We start from the raw sequence: 27,429 nt of genomic DNA, 5'->3' as shown, positions 1-27,429 counted from the left end.
CCTGTGCCAGATGCAGCAAAGCAGCCCCAGAACATAACAGAGCCTCCTCCATGTTTCACAGAAGGGACAGTGTTCTTTTCTTGATATCCTTCATTTTTCTGTCTGTGAACATAGAGCTGATGTGCCTTGGCAAAAAGTTCAATTTTTGTCTCATCTGTCCATAGGACATTCTCCCAGAATCTTTGTGGCTTGTCCACATGTAGTTTGGCAAATTCCAGTCTGGCTTTTTTATGACTTGTTTTCAACAATGGTGTCCTCCTTGGTCGTCTCCCATGAAGTCCACTTTGGCTCAAACAACGACGGATGGTGCGATCTGACACTGATGTTCCTTGAGCTTGAAGTTCACCTTGGATCTCTTTAGAAGTTTTTCTGGGCTCTTTTGTTACCATTCGTATTATCCGTCTCTTTGATTTGTCATCAATTTTCCTCCTGCGGCCACGTCCAGGGAGGTTGGCTACAGTCCCATGGATCTTAAATTTCTGAATAATATGTGCAACTGTAGTCACAGGAACATCAAGCTGCTTCGAGATGGTCTTATAGCCTTTACCTTTGACATGCTTGTCTATAATTTTCTTTCTAATCTCCTGAGACAACTCTTTCCTTCGCTTCCTCTGGTCCATGTTGAGTGTGGTACACACCATGTCACCAAACAACACAGTGACTACCTGGAGCCCTATATATAGGTCCACTGACTGATTACAAGATTGTAGACACCTGTGATGCTAATTAGTGGACACACCTTGGATTAACATGTCCCTTTGGTCACATTATTTTCAGTCTTTTCTAGGGGTACCATCATTTTTGTCCAGGCCTGTTTCATGAGTTTTTTTTTTTTTATTAATTCTGTTGAAGCATGGTTGAAAATCAATGTCTGACTTTTATTAGTTAAATTTCATAGAATTTTAATTTATTATTACTTTTGTCAGATTAAAGTTATTTCTGTGACCATTGTGAGCTTTTCTTTCATTGACTGAAGGGTACCAACAATTTTGTCCACGTGTGTACTTTGCCAAACTGCAGACTTTACCAAATTGATAAATGAACACTACACAGAAATCCAGACGAGCTACACTCGCAATGCCATGTGAAATGCCAGCATTATTAAACAGAGAATTGAGTAAAGCGTGAGTGCATGTACACATACCGAACTAGATTTCCCTATGGACATAACATTGCCGGTAGATGTGTTTTATCCCCGATATCAGCTGTTGAATTTAATAGCGGACTTCGGGGTCAATCAGAGTCCCGCGAGCTTTCAGGATGTCACCAAGTGTCTGGGCAGGGAGAAACAGGGGCAACCTGATCCATCACAAAGTCTTTGCCTTAGTAAGACGTCTACAAAAGTCAGGGACTCACCTGCCTACTGCACAACTCCATGAAAATATACATGAACAGATCGTCTTCAAAAGAATGGGAGAAGCCCACAACGTTCTTGTGCCGTGGTTTTTTTCAAAATTTCCACTTCTTGACACACCTGAGTGAAATATCAAACACACCATCTCATCAAGTACTGTAACAGGGAAATGCAGATAAACTGCAAAGAGGGATGACATTAAGCACAATCCATACCACATACCTCCTCCAGTCCCCAGGAATGTGGAGGTATGACCATCACAGCAAAGGTGTCACCACTTTCAAGGTCGGTCATCTTGTAGCACTTGCCACAAGCACCCTAAAGAACATGTCAATAAAGGGCATTTCTGACTGACCCTGTTCAAGCATCTCCTCTCCGCAGAAAAAGATCAACTGTAATCACTTTCAACAACAACTTTGTGGTGCACACCTGTCCCAAAAGCGGCCAAGACAGCTGGGCAATTTGAACTTGCTAGATGGATTACATCACCACATTGAAAATTCCATGGACGGAAAAAGAGGTGAACTTGCTAAGACATTGCAACAAAACACGGATAAAAACTTTCATTACAATCAACTTCATTGAAGAAAAAAAAAACCCATCTCCGTTTTGTACACCAAACATTCAGTTTCGGTAATGCAGTAACACATGCTCAGGAATAAAGACTTTTATGTAGTGTGCAGTGACATCATATGTTACTGCGGCTCTTTAGGCACTCAGCTATCGGTCTCACTTTGTCATACAGAACAGGGATTCATTTCCTGGTGAAAAACTTCCTATGTGGTATGTGATACCTCAGCTCCAAGATGTGGAGCAGTTATCTATTACACCGTAAGGCTGGATATTTTTACAAATAAAGGCAGCAATGGTGTCGGTTATTGCCTTAGAACGAGCTGTTAGCTGGCAGGGTGTGAAAATTAGGGCGTTTATTTTTTTTAAAGAGTTTTGTGTTATTTGAAAGCATTGTGAAATGTAAAAAAAAAAACTAATGATATGATGAAAATGGGAATACTGACGTTGACAATGCCAATATAATATTTTGGTATGTTAAGGCATGTTTGTTCTCTGCTTTAAAGAAAGGGGGATGTGTTGATATGTAGTGCAGTACCTTTGGTGACCAGCAGAGAGACCTGGAGGGTTGGGAGGAGGTAAAGACAAGGGGTAGGGAGACCGACGGCACAGAGCAGGTTGTGGGTTTGCATGGAAGATGTTGGTGGTTAAATAAAAGTTCATTGTTCATGAAACAAGGTCTCTTCAATGACATATGAACAACACAATGTATCTCTTCCTTCTCATGATAATCTGACTCGCCAAACATGCCTCCAGCTCGCGTGACGTGGCCGAGAGACTTGAGGAGAATTAGACACTGACAGCAGTGGAGATGAGAGCGCACTTGAAATTATCAGGTAAGAGAGGGTTAATCGAGCAAAATGTACAATTATTGGTCAGAAAATGTCGGTCAAATTTCTAAATAATTATGGCGTACGAATAATGATATATCCGTAAATCGTATTTTACCGATTTAAAGATGTTCATTATTCATTGTATTGTCACGCCCCCCTCGGGAGAATGCAGCGGCAGCAGCCACACCTGAGTTACGTCAACTCCCTGTTTAGTTCTGCTTGGCGCTGCATTACATGCAAGGTATTGTTGAGGGTTTTCATAAGAAGTACAGGGCGGTCTTCCTCCTGTCTACCCCGATCCGGTCCATCCGCCTGCTTTGCTGCCATTCCATCCCATACCATCCTGATCCACCCGGACCTCTCTCTTGTACTTGTCCCGCGTCTCGCATGCCACCTGTAGAACTGGCTTTTGGACTCCGATTGTACTTGCTGATTCCAGTTCTGTTTGCGTGTTCCCAACAATAAACCCCGTACGGTACGTTGCCTTCTGTGTCTCTACCATCCTCCGGGGTTGCATGTTGTGCAGTACTGTAGTAGCTTGGATTCAACCATTAGATGGCAGTAGTAGCATATAGTTGGAGGGAAGTAGAAGAAGGCAACAGAGGGAAGTTGAGTGTTTGTGCGTTGTTCCCGGAGCTGATAAGTTAATAAATATTGAACCTCTTGCCATCCCCAAATGTGTCTCGGCTGACTCTCAATATATCAAAAGTACATACCGTCTATTTATTTATGTCTGCCCTTCAAACCGCTAGATTCCTTCAATAAGCAGGAAGTTTGTCACGACAGCTGACACCAAATCTCCTGCTGAGCTGGTTCAGACAGAACTATCCTCAATTCACCACGAGGGGGCGCCAACTGAGCAGCTTAGTTCTATTGTCTCTCTTTTTCAAAGACAGTTTTTCTCTTCACAAAAGGACAACTTAACTGAATAATGCACTTTCATAGTAATTGTTTTTAATCTGTGTTAATGTTCTGAACAATGACTACTAAAGGTTCTGTAAGGTTGTCCCACATACTGTGGATTTTAAGTTTTTTATCAAGGTGTTAAAACGTACCATCTATTTTCTGCTGAAAGTTGCCAGTCCTGTGTTTTATGTCTAGCAATTTGTACAGTTTCTTCAGTATGGCACATAAACACATATCATCTACAGTATGAGAATCTCCTCCAGAACTCTGCATTTCCTCAAGATTTTTTTTGTAATATTACATAGGTGCATCTCATGAACCTTAATTTGCCAAGCATGTATTGACTGGGCACAGTACAGTGGTGCAATTTCTGACAATGAAAGAACATCATGGACCCCTACTCCCCATTCCTTAACCCGATCGAGGGGCTCTGCTCAGCATGGAGTTAGAAGGCTTACGATCGCCAGCCACATGCTCAGATGGCCCTGCTGGCTGACATGGATGCAGCATGTGAGGACATTACAGCAGATGCCTGCAGAGGCAGGTAAGACATTAGAAAAGATTCCTTTATTTTCTTATGTTTTATTCTTTCTGTTTTTTCTTATGTACAAATACATAAGTGCACATTAAGATGCTTTTTCACTATTACGTAAGTTCCCATGTGAACAGCCAATCAGATCAGCCTGATGTGTGTCTCTCTCTGTTTCCTCTCTGTTTCCTGCCCTTTCATCCCGACCACGACCATGATCTCTCACTTAGCAGCAGAGCAGTTTATTCTAAACAGTGGAACCGCAAAGATGTTCAGACTCTTTGGTCTTCTCATTTTCATTAGTAGGGTTCTATACTATTAAATCATATTTTGGGGGGATTTTTATATATCCTGTACGATGTGATTAGTGTAATAAGTATTTGGCCATTTAATCTTCATCATATGTAATAGGTATTCTGATTATTATTATGATATTTGTTTATTTATTTATTTGTTTGTTTGTTTATTCATTTGTGTTTCTCTCTTTTTCCAGACACTTCACTGGCTGTGGATGTTGTTCAGCCCAGATACCTGATGAGGGTCCAGCATGGAGACAGTGTGACCCTGACATGCTTCCGTCCAGAAGATATTTCTTTTGCAGTTTGGTTTTAGCAAGCTGTTGGTCAGGTCAGAAGCCCCAGCTCATGGCGAAAGCACTTCTCTATGTACCTGGTGAATTTTACAAGGAATATAAAAACATAAAACGTTACTCCTTACTGAATGCAGAGGGGAGTTTTAACCTCACTATTTCTAACGTGGAGCCGTCAGATTCTGCAGTGTATTATTGCGCTGCTCTGTTATATAATGAAATCGCATTTGGAAATGGAACCTTTGTCATAATCACAGATAAATGAGATTCCAACTATTTTCATATTTGCTTTATTAAAGTGTCAGTAATATTGTCCTTTGACAAACATTTTTGACAGTTGAGCTCTGTATCAATATAAAATTAACAAAGATAGTTGATGTAGATTGCGTGCTTTGGTCCTTGAATGTTTTTCTAAACAGCATTAAACAAAAACATTTATAAAAGCTTTCCAATTAGAATTATAAACTTTTTATTATTATTACACGCATAAATGGCTGAAATATGTAAAAATAAGTATACAAGAATACAAATTAATAGGAGGCATTACGTATCATCTTACCTGTGTGAAGTGGATTTAGTTATGTGTATACAGTTATGTGTTGGACCCCTCCTGATGTTACATTTATACATGAACATGCACCGCATCACATCATTATACAGTTTGTTACATTTATACATGAACATGTGCTGCATCACATTATTTCACAGTTTGTTACATTTTGCTTGCTGTCAGAAATCTTCAGCCATATGGAATCTTCAGATTTGAAAAAATGTTACACATTGCAGCCTCTTTGAAATAAATTAAAGGAAAATGTTTACATTTCAGTTTTGAGTTGATATATATATTACTGCGTAAAAGTCTTAGGCGACAAAGAAAATATATTCTTAAAATTTTTTAACTCAACAGTCAGTGTATATTGTCTCAGAAAGACATGCTATAATATAAGAGTCGGATATGCACCATTCAGAACTGGTTTGAGAATGGACCTTAAATTTCAATTAATTTTGTTAATCTGAAATAAAGTTGAATCGCTGTTCAAAACAGGATGCAGAATTACAATTCATTTTTGAATTTAAGGAAGCAGAATGAATACGTATTTGAATTCAAATAAATTCATATACATACATTACTGTAGCTACAATATAGCTTTTAGCTATACAGCCAAATATTTAAATATGAATTACACATAAGCACATTAACATTGTTGTGTATCACTATTATAATTTTATTCAGAATGAAATAATGCAACATTTGAAGTGTCACCTAAAACAATAATTATACTGTCATTTTGTGCACCATGGTGGATCTGCTCATAGGAAGAGCTGAGTGTCTCTCCTTAGAAGTCAGTGTTGGCTGCAGTGACTGCAGTTTCTAACCTAAGAAACGTCCCAAACACTTTTCCTGCATCAAAAGTCAAACTAGTGCCTATTCCTGCCATGAAAGCTTCACATAATGTCACCGATACCTGAGCCAACCATGTTTATCAGAGGATGCCAACCCTTTGGCTGCAGCTTTCTCTGCACAGGCTGAGAGAGTTTTCAGTGTAGCAGGAAAAGATTTCAGGCCAGAAGATTGCAGATTAAATCATGAAACCTTTGAAGATATTATGCTAATCAACTGTAATATAATAATAAATGTAATCATGTTTATTTGAATAAAGCATAATTGCATTTGCCATGATGTCTTGCTTTTTGCTGTAGTGCTATGGTAGAAAGGAAAAACTTACTTTTCAACACATAAGAAAATAAATAGTAGAAACCGAATGAAACCAAGTAATTCCTTTTGCGGTGCACACTTCTTATTTAATGTTTAAAAAATAGACAAACAAAATGGTCAACATAAGCCAGAGGGATATTGATAGTCACGAAAATCATGAAAATATAAAATACACTTTACACATGTCATGCCCTGATGGATGCCATGAATGAGCGCTGCTAAGCTGCTAAGCTGCTAATCTGCCTTCCCAAGCGGCTTCCTCGGTCCGGAGAGCACACCGGGTCGCGGTACAGCTGGGACAGCCGCCTCCGCGACTTGCGGCAATAGCCGAGCCTGAGGAGCTCCCTTTGCTCTTGCCGCCCACGCAGCCGCCGCCGCCCGTGCAGCCGTCGCAGCCGCCTGCGCAGCCCCCCCTGTCTGCAGCTCCCGGGCCGGCGCCCCCACTGCAGCAGCCTGCAGTTTCCGGGCTGATGCCCCCGCAGCCTGACCGTGTTCCTGTCCCGGCGCCCCCGCAGCCTCTCCCTGCTGCAGCTCCAGAGGCGCCCCCTCTCCCTGCTGCAGCTCCAGAGGCGCCCCCTCTCCCTGCTGCAGCTCCAAGTCCTGTCGCCCTAGTCCCTGAGGTGGTCCCAGAGGACTCCATCTTGGCTCCTACCTCTTCAGAGGTGGAGGAGCTTGAATGGGACCCCTCGGGGACCGCACTAGTGACTTTTTCTCCCTCGCCCCGGCGAACTCGACCCCGACCTGGGGCCATCATGTCTGTGTCCCGTAAAGGGAGGGGACACAGACGCAGGGCTGGGGTCCCGCCCTCCCTGCCCCCTGCCTCGCCTGCGCTGGGGCTCGGTTGGCGCCTGCGGGTCCTGGCCCTCCGGGTCGGCTGTCGCCTGCGGGTCCCTCTCCGGTGCCTCGTCGCCCTGCCTCGCTCCCCCCTCTGGTGCCTGGTCTGTCGCCTGGGGGCTCCCCGACGGCGGCTCCTCGGTCGCCTGCGGGGCCCCCACCTTCGGCTCGTCGGAGGACGTCGCCGCCTACGGCGGCTCCCCCCCTCGCCTTACCTTCGCCCTGGCCCCTTCCAGCTCCCTCGTCCCCTTCCCTGGTGCTCCCTCCTGCTCCTTCCCTGGCCCCTCCGCGGGTCCCTCGCCCTGTCTCCTCGGCCCCTTCTCGGTCCCCTCCGGCTCCGGCCTCCCGGCCGCCTGCGGCCCCTCCGGCTGCCGCCCGTCGCCCGCTGGGTTTCCCTCGGGCTCCCCTTGGTTCCCCCTCCTTCTCTTCCTTTCATGCCCCGGTCCCGCCTGTGTTTGTCCCTCCTCCTGCCTCTGTCCCGCTGTCCTCTGTTCTTGGTCCCTTTGTTCTGCTCCGCTCCTGGTTTCCCGTCGTTCCCTCCCGTCACTCCCGCTCCTTTTGTTCCTCCTGTTCCCTCTGTTTCTCCCTTCCTGATCTGTCTCTCTGCCTTCCCATCCCTTTGTCAGCTCCTGTCTTACGTCCTGTCGCTTGCCCTGTTTTGTGCCTCGGTCCTGTTTCCCGTCTCTCCTTGATGGTTCTGTTTTTTTTTGCTCCAGGTCCCGGTTCCCGTGTCCCGTCTGTCGCCTCCTCCCTGGCGCGCCCGGTGAAGCGCGCCTTTGGGGGGGGGGTTCTGTCATGCCCTGCTCGTCGGCTCCTCCTGTGTGCCACGCCCCCTGCTTACCCACGTGTGTTTCCCGGATTGTACCCAGCTGTGTCTGCTTATTTTCAATCAGTCCTGTGTATTTCAGTCCGTGTCTTACCCGAGTCCTTGGTCTGTCATTGATGTTAGTCGGCGTGCCATGTTCCCGAGTCCGCGTCATTCGAATAAATCCCCGTTTGCCCTGATTCTGCCTGCTTGCCTGCTTCCTGCCCGCTCGCCCCGTCCGTGCGCCTCACCCGCAGACGCCGAGCGTGACAACACACTTCATTTCTTTACATTGAAATTAATTAAATTCATCTACCTTCATGCACTAACATCAAACATATGATTATACAATTATAATGTTTGTTCTTATCATATAATGTTTGTTATTGTCATGCCCATGCAGGCGGAACCCACCGAATAGCCCGTCTCGATCACGCCCACATGGGCGGGACCAGCCAGGTGCTCCGTAGAACGCTTAATGACGGAATGTATTTAAGCACTGAGCTCCATCGGGACATTGCGAAGTATTGAGCCATGCTATTGAGCCATGCTGAGCAATCTATTGTCTATCGTCTCCCCGTTGCTTCCTATATGTTCCGTCCGCCCAGTGTACTTACCTTGTCTGTTCCTCTTCCTCTTCCCAGACCCGTTCCCGAACCTGAACCTCCTGCCCCGCTGAGACCGGCTTCTCCTGGTACTCTTTCCCTGTGTTGTCGTGTCCCGTGTTTGTTCCTCTTTCGGCTTCGGACACATGCTTTTGCCCCTCGACCATTCTCCTCGCTTAGCCCCTTTCATTGCTACGTACTAGTGCTGCCAATAAAACTTCTGGCTGCGTGCAAATCTGGATCTCCGTTCCACTTCTTGGGCCAGTGTTACAGTTATAATATAATCTTTGTTGTCATATAATGTTATCAATGTATATTAAAGCTGTTAAGGTATGTTAGGATATTAAGGTATACGAATTACATGGTGATTATGAATGTTATATGAATGCATTGTAAATGTATAATGTAGGTGCAGTTAATGTAAAGTGTTACTGAATATATACTAATACATAGTTATACAACAAAAAGAGACAAGAATGTCAACTATTCTCCAAGAAGTTACTTATTTTATGGATAGATAGAACAACATGACATCCATTCCAAAATATTTCTAAAATCGGCAAGAAATATTTTTCAGGATCTGTGTTTTCCATTGTGGCTCTCAAAGCGCTGTCATCATCAACATTTTGCTTTTCAGGTAAATACTCCAACAGCAGGACTGTGGTACAGCAGCCTGTGTCTGACACATTGCAGCCAGGAGACTCTGTGAGCCTGCAGTATACGATAGAGACTGGGAGCTGTGCAGGAGAACACAGTGTTTACTGGTTCAGACATGGATCAGGAGAATCCCTTCCAGGAGTCATTTATAGCCACGGAAACAGCAGTGATGAGTGTGAGAAGAGCCCTGAGGCTGGATCTCCTACACGGAGCTGCGTCTACAGCCTCCCCAAGGGGAACCTCAGCCTCTCCGATGCTGGGACTTACTACTGCGCCGTGGCCATGTGTGGGGAGATGCTGTTTGGGAACGGCACACAGCCGGATATAGATGGTAACACCCAGTGTGGGGAGATGCTGTTTGGGAACGGCACACAGCTGGATATAGATGGTAACACCCAGCGTGGGGAGATGCTGTTTGGGAACGGCACACAGCTGGATATAGACGGTAACACCCAGTGAGGGGAGATGCTGTTTGGGAACGGCACACAGCTGGATATAGATGGTAACACCCAGTGTGGGGAGATGCTGCTTGGGAACGGCACACAGCTGGATATAGATGGTAACACCCAGTGAGGGGAGATGCTGTTTGGGAACGGCACACAGCCGGATATAGATGGCAACACCCAGTGTGGGGAGATGCTGTTTGGGAACGGCACACAGCTGGATATAGATGGTAACACCCAGGGAGGGGAGATGCTGTTTGGGAACGGCACACAGCTGGATATAGATGGTAACACCCAGTGAGGGGAGATGCTGTTTGGGAACGACACACAGCTGGATATAGACGGTAACACCTAACATGGGGAGATGCTGTTTAGGAACGGCACACAGCTGGATATAGACGGTAACACCCAGCGTGGGGAGATGCTGTTTGGGAACGGCACACAGCTGGATATAGATGGTATCACCCAGTGTGGGGAGATGCTGTTTGGGAACGGCACACAGCTGGATATAGATGGTAACACCCAGCGTGGGGAGATGCTGTTTGGGAACGACACACAGCTGGATATAGATGGTAACACCCAGCATGGGGAGATGCTGTTTGGGAACGACACACAGCTGGATATAGACGGTAACACCTAACATGGGGAGATGCTGTTTAGGAACGGCACACAGCTGGATATAGACGGTAACACCCAGCGTGGGGAGATACTGTTTGGGAACGGCACACAGCTGGATATAGATGGTAACACCCAGCGTGGGGAGATGCTGTTTGGGAACGACACACAGCTGGATATAGATGGTAACACCCAGTGTGGGGAGATGCTGTTTGGGAACGGCACACAGCTGGATATAGACGGTAACACCTAGTGTGGGGAGATGCTGTTTGGGAACGACACACAGCTGGATATAGATGGTAACACCCAGTGTGGGGAGATGCTGTTTGGGAACGGCACACAGCTGGATATAGATGGTAACACCCAGTGTGGGGAGATGCTGTTTGGGAACGGCACACAGCTGGATATAGACGGTAACACCTAACATGGGGAGATGCTGTTTAGGAACGGCACACAGCTGGATATAGATGGTAACACCCAGTGAGGGGAGATGCTGTTTGGGAACGGCACACAGCTGGATATTTATGGTAACATCCAGTGTGGGAGATGCTGTTTGGGAACGGCACACAGTTGGATATAGACGGTAACACCCAGTGTGGGAGATGCTGTTTGGGAACGGCACACAGCTGGATATAGACGGTAACACCCAACGTGGGGAGATGCTGTTTGGGAACGGCACACAGCTGGATATACACGGTTACACCCAGTGTGGGGAGATGCTGTTTGGGAACGGCACACAGCTGGATATAGACGGTAACACCCAGTGTGGGAGATGCTGTTTGGGAACGGCACACAGTTGGATATAGACGGTAACACCCAGTGTGGGAGATGCTGTTTGGGAACGGCACACAGCTGGATATAGACGGTAACACCCAGTGTGGGAGATGCTGTTTGGGAACGGCACACAGCTGGATATAGACGGTAACACCCAGTGTGGGGAGATGCTGTTTGCGAACGGCACACAGCTAGATATAGACGGTAACACCCAGTGTTGGGAGATGCTGTTTGGGAACGGCACACAGCTGGATATAGACGGTAACACCCAGCGTGGGGAGATGCTGTTTGGGAACGGCACACAGCTGGATATAGACGGTAACACCCAGTGTGGGGAGATGCTGTTTGCGAACGGCACACAGCTAGATATAGACGGTAACACCCAGTGTTGGGAGATGCTGTTTGGGAACGGCACACAGCTGGATATAGACGGTAACACCCAGTGTGGGAGATGCTGTTTGGGAACGGCACACAGCTGGATATAGACGGTAACACCCAGTGTGGGAGATGCTGTTTGGGAACGGCACACAACTGGATATAGACGGTAACACCCAGCGTGGGGAGATGCTGTTTGGGAACGGCACACAGCTGGATATAGACGGTAACACCCAGTGTGGGGAGATGCTGTTTGGGAACGGCACACAGCTGGATATAGACGGTAACACCCAATGTGGGGAGATGCTGTTTGGGAACGGCACACAGCTGGATATAGATGGTATCACCCAGTGTGGGGAGATGCTGTTTGGGAACGGCACACAGCTGGATATAGACGATAACACCCAGTGTGGGGAGATGCTGTTTGCGAACAGCACACAACTGGATATAGACAGTAACACCCAGTGTGGGGAGATGCTGTTTGGGAACGGCACACAACTGGATATAGACGGTAACCCCCAGTGTGGGGAGATGCTGTTTGGGAACGGCACACAGCTGGATATAGACAGTAACACCCAGCGTGGGGAGATGCTGTTTGGGAACGGCACACAGCTGGATATAGATGGTAACACCCAGCGTGGGGAGATAATGTTTGGGAACGGCACACTGCTGGATATAGACAGTAACACCCAGTGTGGGGAGATAATGTTTGGGAACGGCACACAGCTGGATATAGATGGTATCACCCAGTGTGGGGAGATGCTGTTTGGGAACGGCACACAGCTGGATATAGATGGTATCACCCAGTGTGGGGAGATAATGTTTGGGAACAGCACACAACTGGATATAGATGGTAACACCCAGTGTGGGGAGTATATCTGCTTCTGTTTTGCTTTTTTTTTGCTATTTGGACATAAATTTATTTCTTATACTATTTAAAGTAATGTAATTCTTAATTTAAGTGTATATGCACTTACATTTAATTACATAATTGTTAATTAAATAATCTTTAATAATAAATAATATAATAATAAATTATTTAAATAATATATTAATAAATGTTAAAATGCTAAATATTAAAAAAATGTGTTAAAAATTGACAACTTTACAAGAAATCTACTTTAATTTATTATCAATTTGATCTTTAACTAATGTAATGTAAGCAAATGGGAAATGTGTCTCTATATCATTATGCTGAAATCTATCTCGTTGTTACAGGCTTTCAGAAGCTGCTGGATCCTCTTCACTCTGACTTGCTGATAGTTTTATCTTGCAGCATTATTCTGAACGTTGCTTTCATTTGTATAAGATGTAAACTGCCCTGTACACACTGTGCAGGTACGCTGCCCGGCTTTATACACTCAGAAGAAGGACAAAATGTAGTTTTTAACAAATTATAGAAATATAAAATTGTTTTATGATAGATAAAATTTTCATATTAAAACCACTCTTGCAAGTAACACAGTTTAAAAATCCATTATTAAATCTCACCTTATTTATATAAACCTTTTTGTACTGTAAGATTTACATTTTTGTATTATATCTTTCATATTTTGCAAAATCTATTGAAATATACATGTTGCAATAAGTTGCATATCAATAACTTTTATTACCAAGATCTCCTTTATAGCAATTTTATTATATATGATATATGAGAACAAATAACACATATCCAAACATGCACACTTACATTGACAGAAGTCATTTTTACTTTCATTTTTGAGACAAAAAGGATGTTGATTGCTTGAAAATTCGGAATTTTATCTGACCACTGTGATACCGCGTGAAATTAAATAATATATTGATGTGTTATATATTTTAAACAGATGAAAAGAACAGTGATATATCAAAAGTGGAATGGTCACGCAAGCAAGTATGTAATAAATATTTCAAATTACAAATCGTCAGTAAAACAAATGAACCTCAGACTGATTTCCATCCTGGGATCAGCATTTAAGTGCTATTTGTGAAAATAAGTAATAGCAAACCGATTTCCATCCATCCAATTCTGCCATCTTTCTCTCCCCAGTGCCATGACGAGGACACACTGAATTACGCTGCCCTGAACCTTAAGAAGCCAAAACCCAGGAGACAGAAGAAAGATGGGAATAATGACACTCTGTATTCTGACCTCCGGTACAGAGATTATGAATAAAGATGCTTCTCATTCATGTCAGTCACACAAAGGGTTCAGGGTGTAGCTTTAATAATGTTCAGAAGGAGGGCAGGGGAGCCAGTGCTTCTGAGACTGAATCACGGGATTTTACGGAGCCCGATCCTCGTGTGTGCCACGCCCCCCTGATTATCCACATGTGCTTCCCTGATTGTACCCAGCTGTACTCTGTTGTCTTGTCTATTTCAGTCCCAGTCTTGCCTCAGTTCATTGTCCGTCATTGATGCTAGTGAGTCTTCGAGCCGCTGTTCTGTCCTGTCCGTCCCGTTCGTTAATAAATCCCCAGTTTTCCCCGACTTGCGGCTCCTTGCCTGCTTCTTGCTCGCTCGCCTGCCCGTGCGCATTACCCGCACAACCCGGATCGTGACATTACCACTTTACAGTTCATATAATCCATCTATCTTCCAGCCCCTTATCATGCATAGTTTGGCAGGTGGGTGGGCCACACAGGGCACAAGGCCAGACTCCACACCGGTGGGGGTGCCAGTGCATCGACAGGGCACACATGTACACGCAGCCACTGTGCTGCCCCCACAATAAACACAAAAAGTAGGAGCATAATTCCCATTACTGTTCATTTATCAAGACTGCTTACTCTACAGTCTATTTCCCAACATGCAATTGAAAAGTGACATACAGCTGTAAGCTGTTTTGGTTTGTTTGTCTGCTGAGTGCTTCTCTGCAGTGCTGCAGATGTTTCCACTGGTTAGATGCAGCTCAGGAAGACTGACCCACTGACTGCACTGTGCTGGGCTCACTTTGCAAAGAGTAAAAACCACACAGAGAGAACAATACCTGCTGCTTGTAAGACCCTGTTTCCTCTCTACCTCACCCAGGTCACGCTTTGAAGTATTCAGCCTAAGTTATTTTATCCAAACAAGCCACCATTATTATTCATACAGCTGGACATTTGAATGGAGCACATGATTGCTACATATCACTACCCTGTACATGGAACAGACTGTACAGTTTTCACAACAGAACTTTAGAAAAGCAAAATTCTCATCAGTCCACATCTCTAACCACCACACATCCTAGGGTTCCCATTTATAATGGTACATTTTTGTTTTATTCACATTCTTTTTCATCACACAGATAAACATCATCCATTAATCTTACAGCATGTATCCTGGTCAGGGTGATGGGGACGACACCACCTATATCGAGTGTGATTTAAGGCCAAGACCTTAAAAGGGAGAGTCAAGACTGAGGCTTGTTACAAGAGCAGTGGGGCACAAAACGACAAACAACATCATTATGAATGTAAAAGAAATGTATGTATATATAAATATAGGGTAATAATAGAAACAAAAAATAAGAATATATTACATACAGAGGAATATTATAGGAATATTAAAATTAACTTATACACAATCCTTAACTTATACAGAATCCTATTGCATGTAACATTATTGCTCATGTGCCAGATATTAGCCTCCCAAAGGAAGCTGCCACACAGGGAATAATGCACTGGCTCAATGCAACACTGCACATCAGTGAATAAGGAGGAACAATATTGCAGATCAGCAGCAGATAGAAACTGTATCAGAAGACAGTGAACAGGGGAAAAGTTCAATGAGCAGAGTGCAGATTATAAAGCCTGACTGCTGTGGGGCCCAATGACCTGCGGTACCGTTCTGTCACACGCTGGGTGTCTGAGTCTCTTACTGAAGGAGCTGCCCCGGGCCTCCATAGTCTGCTGGGGGGGTGAGAGGTGTCACATAAAATTGATGACAGCCTTGTTATCAGCCTGCTCTCATCCATCTACTCTACAGTGCCAAGGGACGCTCCTCCCTGATGATGAGAGGAGTCTAAGCCCGTGGACATTTGGGATAATGTGAGTTCAGAACTGGATGGTCAGCTGTACGACTTCCAGTCTGTAGGCAGACTCATCGCCTTCAGTTATGATGGCAAACACAGTAGTATCACCTGCAAAATTCAGGATCTTCACTGGAGCAGCAGTGATTTGTGTAGAGACTGACGAGAAGGGGGAGAGCACAGAGCCTGGAGGAGCTCAGTGCTGAGGGTCAGCGTGTCTGATGTGTGCTGTAAGCATACAGATGTCCTGCATTTGTGGAACATTTTGTTTGTGCTGCTGTTTAGATGTGTTGCTGACGCTGCAGTCAGTAATTTTCCACTAGCAGTCTCATCGCCGCATTTTACAGGAAGACTGACCGACTGAGAGCAGGGTGTTTGTGTCTCTCGTCTCAGTGAGCGAAAACCACACAACCGTCAGGTCCTCAGCTCAGACCCTCTGCTTCACTAGAAAAACCACAAAGGGTATTTTTATCTAAAAGGGGGTGAGCAAGTGAGATGTTATTGACAGCATGAATTTGTCTACTAACATTTTAAATTCAAACCTAAAAAGCAGTATGTCCAGGATGTCAGTAATTACATTTAGTCAGTATAAACAATTTGGGTGCAATAATACAGAATAATGTAGAATTTTGCATAATTCAGTTAATACCAGTAAGATACCGGTCATTAACACTATAAGGTCATGTTGCTGAATCTCATTGTTAAAGTTAAAAGAATCTACACATTTTTATACACACAAGACTTAGTTCATCTATCAGTCAAAATCACACAGTGAGGCAAATCTGACCATCTTAATTGTGTTTGTTTGTGTGGAATGGCATCCCATGAGGGACTGTGCTCTGTGCTTCCTGGGACAGGTCCCACCCTCTCCAGAGCGCGACGAGAAGTAGTAGTCGCTGGATAAAAGAATGACAAAAGATAAAAATACAAAAGTCATTCTTGCTGTCTAACCTCTGATTACTGCATGACATTTCTGATTTCTGATAACTGATAAGTAGAAAATATGTTTAGTCTTTTGCTTGGTGGTAAGAAAAAAGGAGAACCACAAAGAGCACAGTCATTTTCAAGGTTATTTCTCACTGGTCAGTGTGAAAGGTTGCATCGTTACTATAACGCCGGGCTCAGCACAGTGACTGCACCTGCGCTGCACTGTAGACCACAAGCCAGGCTGCAGACCATCAGCCCTGAAAGTTAAAACAGGACTCGTATGTGTGTCATGTGTTGTTTAATAAAAATTTACAGGACAGAACATAGTGGATTCAGTTTCCTTTGCTCTTACACTCCCAGTCCAAAGTGTGGCCACAACTGCTGTCAATGCATCTGTCTCTTTTTTCACTGTGTTATTCACCTTAATATCAAAAGGCTCCAAAGCAGTACAGTAATGCAGAACAAATATTGTAACTAACAAGGAAGTGGGGAGATAATGGACAGAAGTGTTGGTTTTTGGTAACTCCACTCCTCTGACATCCACTGTAATTTTAGGTTCCTTGGAACAATATTGTAAACCAGTCATCACACACCTAGGGGTTAAAGTCGACACCAACCTTAAGTTTGACACTCAGATAAGGTCAGTTGTCAAGTCAAGCTTTTTACAATTGAGGCAGTTGGCCAAAATAAAGCCAATTCTTTCTAGGCAGCACTTTGAGACAGTAATCCACTCTTTTGTCACTACTAGTTTGGACCACTGTAACGCCCTCTATGTTGGGGTTAGAGGCTCCACTATTGCTCACCTCCAGAAGGTTCAAAATGCTGCCGCACATGGAAATATGAGGATGTCTCCCCCATTTTAGCCTCACTCCACTGGCTGCCCGTACATTTTAGGATTCATTTTAAAATTCTGTTATTTTCTTTTAAAACCCTCAATGGTCTTGCTCCACCTGACCTCTGTGAGCTGCTTCACCCTTACACCCCCACCCGCTCTCTCAGGTCAGCTGATCAGCTGTTCCTGACGGTTCCTAAGACTCAGCGTGAGCTTAGAGGGGATCGAGCTTTTGCTGTCGCAGCTCCTAAAATGTGGAATGATTTGCCTTTTCACATTAGAGAGGCCTCTTCTCTGTCCGTTTTTAAATCTCTTCTAATCTCTTCTCCTTCACCTTTGACACGCTGTGAGATGTTAATTTTAATAGTAAATTTTATCTTAATCTTAGCCTTTTATTTATTAATTGATTTTTTTAAATTTTATTAATGGCCTTTTACTCACATTTAATGTTTTGGTTTTTGTTAAATTTCTTTTACTTCGTTTTTAAGTGTATGAATGTTTTTATTTATTCCTTTGTGCAGCACTTTGGTCCATAAGGTTGTTTAAAGTGCTTTTCAAATAAAGCTGGATTGGATTAGATTGGAAGATGGCTCAACAAATCTCTCTCCCAGTATGTAAAATTCGATAGAGGGGCACAAGGTGACATTCTGTCAGGGGCCCAGAATTTTTAGCTACACCTCTGTGTTACTGTGTTTTTTTTGTTCTAGCCATCAATAACTCTGGAGTTGCTATATCGCCACCTGGTGGTGAAAAGATCAGACAAAAATATGTACACATGTTACCAACAGTTTGAAATTGAAGTGCAGAGTTAGCAGGTTTAATAAATCGTCCCCACGGATGCCAGTCATGAAATTTGAGAATTGCAAATTAAAACACAGGAAAAAATCAGGAACACTACAAGATAAAATATTTACCAAACATTCAATGTGCATCCAGGGTGACAAGGGACAACTGGAGGATGATGTGAGAATCTGACAGTGACATTCACAGCACTTTATATGTTGCCAAAAACAGAAAAGGGAATTAAAATCAAAAATCTGAAATCATGTATGAGGGTGGGGCTGCTTGGTGGTGCAATGATTAGCACTGTTACCTCCCACCACTGGGACTCAGGTTCGAGTCTCCGCCTGGGTCACATGTGTGTGGAGTTTGCATGTTCTCTCTTGCTAAATTGGCCGTAGGAGTGCATGTGTGTGTGAATGGTGTGTGAATGTGCCTTGCGATGGGCTGGCCCCCCCGTCCTGGGTTATTCCCTGCCTCGTGCCCATATCCTTCCAGGATAGGCTCCGGACCCCCCGCTACCCAGTAGGATAAGCGGTTTGGACAATGGATGGATGGATGTATGAGGGTGAGTCACAATGACGACTGCTGCTCTGTTGACTTGGTCCCAGGAGTCGTCAGCGTTGGTCTGCCGGGGCCCCCGTCCTGTCTGTGGAAGCACCCCTCTTGTTGGCTGTTCTCTCTGCCTGGGCCCCCTCTCCTGCTGCCTCACCTTTGGGTTGAAGTGGCTCCCCAGTGCTTCTGTAAAGCGCTTTGTGTATCTTAGAAAAGGGCTGTATAAATGTAACATTCATTCATTTATTCAAGGTCCCAGCCAGAAGACTGCAGTCCCACACTGTCCCCACAGCCTGAATCAGCTGGATGTTATAGGATTAAGACACTTCCTGCATTAGGCCATTTACCCTCAGTGTATTTCCACATACCCTGACAGGATGGATGACAATACTGTGGCCCTAATTTTCAATACACAGTTTTCACAGGAGTCTCACCCTCATCCACATTCTCTGCATTCCTTATCTCATGCTTCTTTGCCACCCGCATCTCCTCTGCCTGCTTTGTCTCATTTTCCCACAATTGAAACACCTTCCAATTTGTCTCCGTTTTGGTTCTACCACATTAATACCTGAGCAACCAGTCTGATCCCGTTCCTCTAATTTCAAACGCATCTGGCTTATCTGATTGGGACTGAAGCTGCTGTTTCTAGGAAAACCACATTCGTCCCACTGGGGCAGGTCTGACGCCGCGTCCTTCCCATATTTCTCCCATAATTGTTGTAGAGAATTTCAGCTGGAGATCTTTCCCAGAAGCAAGTCATTTCACTTTAGCACCTGTTACTAGTAAATGTCAAGTCAAGTAGGTCTTTAATGTTATTTTTAACTTTACACAGTTGAGTATAGTACAGTTACAAAAGACACTGTTTCCCTCGGACCAAGGTGCTACTTAAATTAACACAAGACTAACACATAACAGCCTAGCAACATACTGTATGGTGCATAATGAGCAAAAACTGTGCAAACATTGCTGGACAGTGCAAAAAGAGAGGACAACTGACACCAATGAGCACAAACAGCACAGTAAACCCAATACTGATAAGGTGCAGTTTGGTTGTGCAATGAGGTAGCAATAAAAATAAATAAAAGTAACTGTAAACATGGCTACAATAAGATAAAAAATAGTAGTTAAATAATAAAGTGTGTTAATGAGTGTATCTGTGTGTGGTATCAGATTAGTGCCTGAGAGTTCAGTAGTCTGACGGCATGGGGGATAAAGCTGTTTGAGTCTGGCTGTAAAGGCCCAAATGCTCCGGGACCTATTTCCAGAAGGCAGGAGGGTGAAACGATAATGTGAGGGGTGGGTGGGGTCATCCACAATGGTGGTGGCTTTGCGGATGCGGTGTGTGGTGTGAATATCCGTGATGGAGGGGAGAGATACTCCAGTGATCTTCTCAACTGTCATCACTATCTGTTGTAGGGACTTGCGATCTGAGGCGACACAGTTCCCAAAGTAGACCGTGATGCAGCTGCTCAGGGTGCTTTCAACAGTTCCCTGATAGAGTGTGAGGATGGGAGATGGGCTTTTCTGAGCTTCCGTGGAGAGTAGAGGTGCTGCTGTGCTTTCCTTACTATGGAGCTGATGTTGAAGGACCTGGTGAGATTCTCCGCCAGATGGACAACAAGGAATCTGGTACTCTCTACGATCTCCACAGATGAGCCATCAATGTGCAGCAGAGAGTGGTAACTCTGTGTTTTGTGTTCTTCTAAAGTCAACAACCATCTCTTTGGTCAACATTCAGAGACAGGTTGTTGGCTCTGCAGCAGTCCGATAGTCATCGCACTTCCTCTTTATATGCTAAGTCATCGTTTTTATTGACTAGACCCACAGTCTTGTCATCAGCCTGATGTTGCTGATGTGATTCAAAATGTGCATTGCTGCTCAGTTGTGAGTCATCGGAGTTAACAGCAGTGGGGGGCTCCAGTGCCCAGTGTGCTGGTGCTGGAAGTGCTGCTCCCGATCCGCACTGACTGAGGTCTCTCTGTAAGGAAGTGCAGGATCCGATTTCGAAGAGAGGTGATCAGGCCCAGCAGGCTCAGTTTCTTAGTCAGCTGCTGTGGAATGATTGTGTTGAAAGCTGAACTGAAGTCTATGAACAGCATTTGAGCATAAGTGTCTGAGTGAAGCATTTTGTTAACCTGGAGATGCGCTTCTATGGGGTCACCTGTCTGTATGGAACCATCTTGTTCATACTGCACACAGTGAGTACATTGCACCTGCCGGTCCATGTTACATCACAGGAATGACCTGAGCAAGCTTAGGCATCTTGGGTGTGAACTGGATCATTAGCACCTAATAGCTGTGCTTTTATTATAGATGCTCTACATTTTATTTACATAAATATTTCTCCTCTTTCCATATTTAGCAGTGAGGTCTGCAATGCCACTCGTTTTGTGTCACACTGTTGGGTGTCAGCAGGAGCCAACTGACTTTCTATATAGTTCTCTCACCTCGTCTCAGTGACCTCCCATCATCAGCAAGGAATGGGAGTGATATACGTTGTCAGCTGAGCTATAGTCTACTTCTTATGTTCCTCTTTTCTTCAGGTAATGAGCAGCTCCCTTTTTGAAGCTTGAGACTTGGTTAGTCTGTTGTTTGACTAAAGTGTTGTTAACTTCCACACAACTGGCCAGGGATGGTGAACTTCCTGTGCAGGGTCACAGGGGGTCTGGAGCCTATGCTGGATGATATGGGCACAAAGCAGGGAATAACGCAGGATGGGATGCCAACCTGTTACAGGGCACACACACCACTCAGACATGGGCAATTTGGCAGCTCCAATTAATCTTAGCATATTTTTGGACTGTTGGGGGAAACAGAAGAAACCCCATGACACCTGGAGAACATGCAAGATCCACAGACGTGACTTGAACCCTCCTCCCAGATGTGTCAGGCAACAGGCCTAACCACTGTGCAGCTCCTACGTACAAACAGTAAAATTAAACGATGTTGCTGATGTAGTTATGAAGACTGTAAAAATTAACAATGGCAAAAGTAATCAAGCAGATATTCAGATTCCTTCATGAATGTTTTATGCATAAAAAGGAGAAACAAGAGGAATATCTCATCACAACCTTTATTTTGAACAGCTTTATTACAGGACATCATGGGGTTCACCTAAAACAGCTGAACAAAGGTCATTTTAACTGATTCAAGATTTATTGTCATTAAGTACAGGATGTACCAAAATACAATGAAATCTGTACTTGTGTTTAATCCAAGACTGATGCCTTATTTGATAATACATACAAGTATCAGGTAGCAGAAATGAAAATGTACATAAACATGATGTCACGTCCGGCTCGTACGACCCTCGTGTGTGCCACGCCCCCCTGATTATCCACGTGTGCTTCCCCGATCGTACCCAGCTGCACCCTGTTGTTTTGCTCTGTCTTGTCTATTTAGTCCATGTCTTGCCTTAGTTTCTTGTCCGTCATTGATGTTTGTTAATGTCAGTACCAGCGTTCCGTCCTGCCCTGCTCTTTTCCTTGAATAAATCCCCGTTTTCCCCGTACTTCGCCTGCTTGCCTGCTCCTTGCCCGCTGCTCTGCCCGCGCGCTCACCCGCATTACCAGCGCAAATCCTGACACATGACATAAATACACACATAAAATATATTCACTTAAAAGTGTCAGCAGTATGACATGTAGATGCTATTGGGTACGGAATAGGATGAAATAAATAATGATGTCAACTAGGGCTGCCACTGAAAATCTGTCAACATCAATATTTTAAATTGACATATCAGTTTACGTATTAAAATAATGTAATTTTTAATTTCAAGTTATTTTTAATTATTTTAACAAAAAGATGGTTTTACACTGTGTAAAGTTTCGATGGCAAACCACACAGCACTGGCGCTATACACGAGCACCTGAAGGGAAAACACACAGGCACTATTCTGGATGATGGACCATCAGAATAGGCAAAACTCCACCGTATGTGTTGTCTATTAATGGTTATTAAAATACCATTAATACAGAAAGCTTTGTGTTATCTTTTGCTATTATAGTTGCTAAATACACTCATTATTAAAGCCATGAAATTGTCTGCTTGTCGAACGAAATTGTCGAACGTTTTACCCAGGGGCCCACACAACCCATAATCCGTCCCTGAACCGTATAGTGTTAACACGTAGATTTTAGCAGTATTTAGAAGACCGACTCTTGGTGTTTGAAAAGAAGCATCAGCCCAGTTAACATATTTTCTTTGATGAGCCTAGAGATATCTCAAGATTAAATTAAAATGATTGCACATTTATGGTATCATAGGAAAATTGGGTTATAAATCACTTTCCTATTCTACATGTGATTCTGTGTATTGACATTGTTGATCTGCATCTAACCTACTGTAATTACAGGTGATGCAATATCCCAGCAGTCTGATAATCACCTGCACAATGAGGCAAAAGGCTTGGATTTTATATCCTTCATTCCTTCAGCACCATCCAAAGTTGATGTCTTTTTCCATCAGAAAGTTAGTGGGCCTTATCCTGACCTCTGGATGTTCTGCAACAACTTGCTGCTACTGTCCTATGGGCAAGCCGAAGTGGAACGAGGGTTTTCCACAAATAGAGGTGGAGACCTGCAACTTATCAGAGGAAACAGTTGTTGCACAGAGGCTTATATGCGACCATGTCAGAGTGTGTGGGGGAGCAACCAAAGCGCCTCTGACCAAAGGTGAAAGATGAGCAAAAAGCAAAAAAGAAAACTTGAGGAACTCAAGAGGAAGAGAGTCTCACTGGAAAGTGTATGTGAGAGTTTACAAAAGGATGCTGAGCACATGGCAGAGGAAGCAGAGAGTGCTGCTGGAACCAAAAGGGCAACATTACTTACCAAGTCCAATACTCTGAGGCGACGAGCGAAGGAGGAGAAAGAGCAGTTGGTGGTCTTAAAGGCAGATACTGAAGAGTGGGCTACTGCACTGCGACTCCTAGCACATCAAGAGTGAATCGGTGGAAACAAAAATATTTAGGTTCTTTGCACTTTTGGAGTATTTTACTTTCTGTGCTTGTTTGTACATTGTTCACAGCCACAATATTTTATAATTACAAGGTAGTTTTATGTTAGAGCTCTTGCTCCAATAAATATGTGCCTTGTAATCAAGTAAATTCTAGGCTATTCAGTTTTTTTTGCCGTCGTGATGGTCGTGGGTTGTGAAAAAAGCCTTCTTCTTAGGGGTACCGCTTGGGCCAGCCGGGCGTATGTCGTGGCTTCAGTGAGTACTTATGTTTGTCATGCTGCCTGTGTACTTTATAGCGGCACAACATATTTCTGCAAATTGCATGCGTCAAATTGTCCGTCTCTCTTAAAAATATGAAGTGTCACCAAAATTTTAGACGGGGAATCAATCTCAATGAAAAATATTTGTCAAGTATTGTTGGTAACGTTTCTAAATAATAAAGACATACTAATAATTATGTATTAATAAATCGGATGAACGATGCATCCCAAATTGTATCCGCCGCGCACTTCTTAATCAGGGCAATCGCATCGTGGACGTTTATGCAGACGCCCAAAAAGACTTACTTAAGAAAACTGTTGCATGATAATTTGTACCATTTTCAAGGGTGGGGGGCGTGCAGTAGATGCCCCCTTTTTTTGTGCTTCTGCCGTTCAAACCGAGCAGCACTGAGTTTGTCAACTGACGCCAAATCTACTGCTTAGCTGCTACAGACAGAACTATCTTCAAATCACCACTAGGGGGTGTCAATGCTGCAGCTTCGTTCTATGGTTGATCTTTTTCAAATACAGTTTTTTTTCTCTCTCTCCACATAATCAACTTAACTGATTAGCGTTCTTTCATAGTAATGGTTTTTAATCCGTGTTAATCTTCTGAACAATGACTAGTAAAGGTTCTATGAGGTTGTCCTACTTACTATGGATTTTAAGTTTTTTATCAAGGTGTTAAAACGTACCACAGTTGCCAGTCCTGTGTTTTATGTCTAGCAATTTGTACAGTTTCTTCAGTATAAACACATGCCATCATCTGTGAGAATCTCCTCCAGAACTCTGCATTTCCTCAAGATCTTTTTGTAATATTGCATCATGGCACTGCTCAGAACAACACAGATGGTGCATAACAACACAAGGGAGTACACGACAACATGGTGCAGAAACAGTGCGATACAAAGCAGGACAAAACTTGATGATATGTGGTCAGTGGTGGATAAAGTGCAGAAACAGCTGTACAGTGCAGCTGCCGTGGAAATGACTGTTACAGGGGATGCAAAAGCTGCAGGTTTGAATTGTTTGGCGAATGAAGCTGTTCGGGGTGGCATGGTGGTGCAGTGGTTAGCACTGTTGCCTCACACCTCTGGGACCTGGGTTCGAGTCTCCGCCTGGGTCACATGTGTGCGGAGTTTGCATGTTCTCCCCATGTCGTCATGGGGTTTCCTCCGGGTACTCCGGTTTCCCCCCACAGTCCAAAAACATGCTGAGGCTAATTGCTAAATTGTCCCATGGGTGTGCGTGTGTGAGTGAATGGTGTGTGAGTGTGCCCTGCGATGGGCTGGCCCCCCATCCTGGGTTGTTCCCTGCCTCGTGCCCATTGCTTCCGGGATAGGCTCCGGACCCCCCGCGACCCAGTAGGATAAGCGGTTTGGAAAATGGATGGATGGATGGATGAAGCTGTTCATGAATCTGCTAGTCAGTGTTTGTGGATGGTGGTCAGAGTCCTGGATTATAGACTGAACCTTGTTACTGTGGCAGTTAAAGTACAGCTGGTCAATGGAGGGCAGTTCAGTGCAAATGATGTTCTTAACAGACTTCACAATGTACTGCCTTCCTGTTATGTGGCTCCACCATACCATAGTACTACTGTTAGAACCAGGGATGTAACGATACATTCAACTCACCATTTGATACAATTCACGATTCTGAGTTCACGATACGATTTTCTCATTTTTTGCAGAATGAGCTGCAGACAAATATATTCAAAAATATTCTTATATTTATCTTTCTGAACTGTTGACACTGTTGTGAACAGTGCAACTGAATTTGAATAAAATACTGTTGAAAAAATCCCAAATCAAAATAAGTAAATAAAAAAAAAAAATCAAATAAATAAGCTAAGGTTTGCATGGCAGCTTTTTAGCGTGCTTTGCCCTTTTAATAATCTTCACTCAGCTCACGGTGGTGCCAGTGGACCTGTTTGTGTATGTTATCAGTCTTTTACAATGTTTGCATGCAGTTTATGTCTTGTCTGTGCTTTTCTCGCCGTTTCCTCGTCGTTTGTGATCACCGGAAAGCTAATATGCTGCCGGAGCCCCCGGTGAAAACGGGGAGAGCATGCGAACTCCACACAGAAAGGGCCCTGGACCGAAGCCAGGACCGAAGCCAGCACTAACCACTGTGCCGTCCTCCGTTTCAAATTCATTCGCCATCTCGCGTTTGGTCAAAACCAAAAACTCGTATCAGTCGACGTGATACGTAGTGACATCTGACGTCAAACTCACATTGTGAAATCAAATGTAATATTACACCAGTTTTTCTGTTAAAGTACTGTGAAGTACTCCTACAATAGTGATTTATTTTCCACATCAGCCGGTTTAAATCGTCATACATTTGCACCGATTTTTAACTGATTTGTGATTCATCGTTACATGCCAGGGCCAGCAGCTCTGCATGGCTCGACCCTCATAAACATTCTCCACACATGCTGTTCAGGCAGTGGCCACAGAAATTCCCCCAGTGAACTTTATGCTTTCTGTCGGAGAGTATTCTGTGTTCTGGCCTTAAACCCTGCATACTACTTTGCAGACTTTGATCCTCTTAACAACAATTGGCATTTCTGGTGGCTGAATATCCATCCATCCGTCATCCAACTGCATGCTTAAAAGCTGTGAATAATAGTAATAATTCTTAAAATTGCAACTATATAGAATTTCAGCCTAGTTACTCAGCTAAATCACTATTTAAACCTAAAATAATTTCTATATGTGTGATAGAATCAAAAAATATTTTGTTTTACCTATAAATCTTCACAAGGTGTATTACACATGGTATTCCCCAGACACCGCCACCCCAACAGATACTTTGTTTGTTAAGACAATAGCTCAGAAAGTGGTTGATCGATCTTTTGCAGCTTTTACCAAGGTTTGTACAAGCCAAAATTAAATTTTGAAACGGATCCCTGCCACACCCTGCCCACCTGAACCTCCCGTTTCCTCCCTAGTGTGGTATAACGTGCCATGCCTGTTCCGCGTTTGTTTTACCTCTCCTTCCTGCCCTTGTGTTACTCATTTCAGGTGCCTCTAGTTTGCTCCCTGCTTAGCCTTGTATAAATGTGCTTCTCAGTCCTGCCATTAATGTTGCTGCTGCTGTTTGCCTGTGTGTTCTTCCCTGCTTATGATTCCCCCGTGATCCAGTTGTCTTCATATAGATAATGTAACTCTACTGCCTCAGTCCAGTATTATCTTTGACCATCATCTTATTGCGTTCAATATTTCCCTTGCTCAAAATATTAGCCCCCCGACTCGCTTCTATATCCCAAACGTACAATCACGTCAAATACAGCGAGTAACTTTATCGATAATCTCCCTGAGCTATCGTTTTCAACCAAACTAATATCGAATTCTGCTGAACTTGATAGCATTACGGATTATTTAGCATCTATGCTTAATTCCACTAGAGAAAATTGCTCCGTTAAAAATAAAAAAAAAACAGAGTAAATAAAACTGCTCCTTGGTATAATGACCACTTGCGTACTTTAAAACTGGAGACACGGAAATTAGAACTGTA

The 27,429-nt window shown here is 43.9% G+C and overlaps 2 protein-coding genes across 6 annotated transcripts in view; one reads left to right on the top strand and one right to left on the bottom strand.

The window, feature by feature from the left end:
• LOC125725118 (kelch-like protein 10) overlaps positions 1-27,429 on the bottom strand; it is a 228,695-nt gene that overhangs the window by 48,850 nt on the left and 152,416 nt on the right. The window lies entirely within an intron of this gene.
• The window catches only part of LOC125725122 (basic proline-rich protein-like), a 227,699-nt gene that overhangs the window by 58,094 nt on the left and 142,176 nt on the right, over positions 1-27,429 (top strand). The window lies entirely within an intron of this gene.

Source organism: Brienomyrus brachyistius, unplaced genomic scaffold (genome assembly GCF_023856365.1).
Source record: "Brienomyrus brachyistius isolate T26 unplaced genomic scaffold, BBRACH_0.4 scaffold61, whole genome shotgun sequence".
Lineage (NCBI taxonomy): Eukaryota > Metazoa > Chordata > Actinopteri > Osteoglossiformes > Mormyridae > Brienomyrus > Brienomyrus brachyistius.
This window is presented reverse-complemented; position numbering and strand designations above follow the sequence as displayed.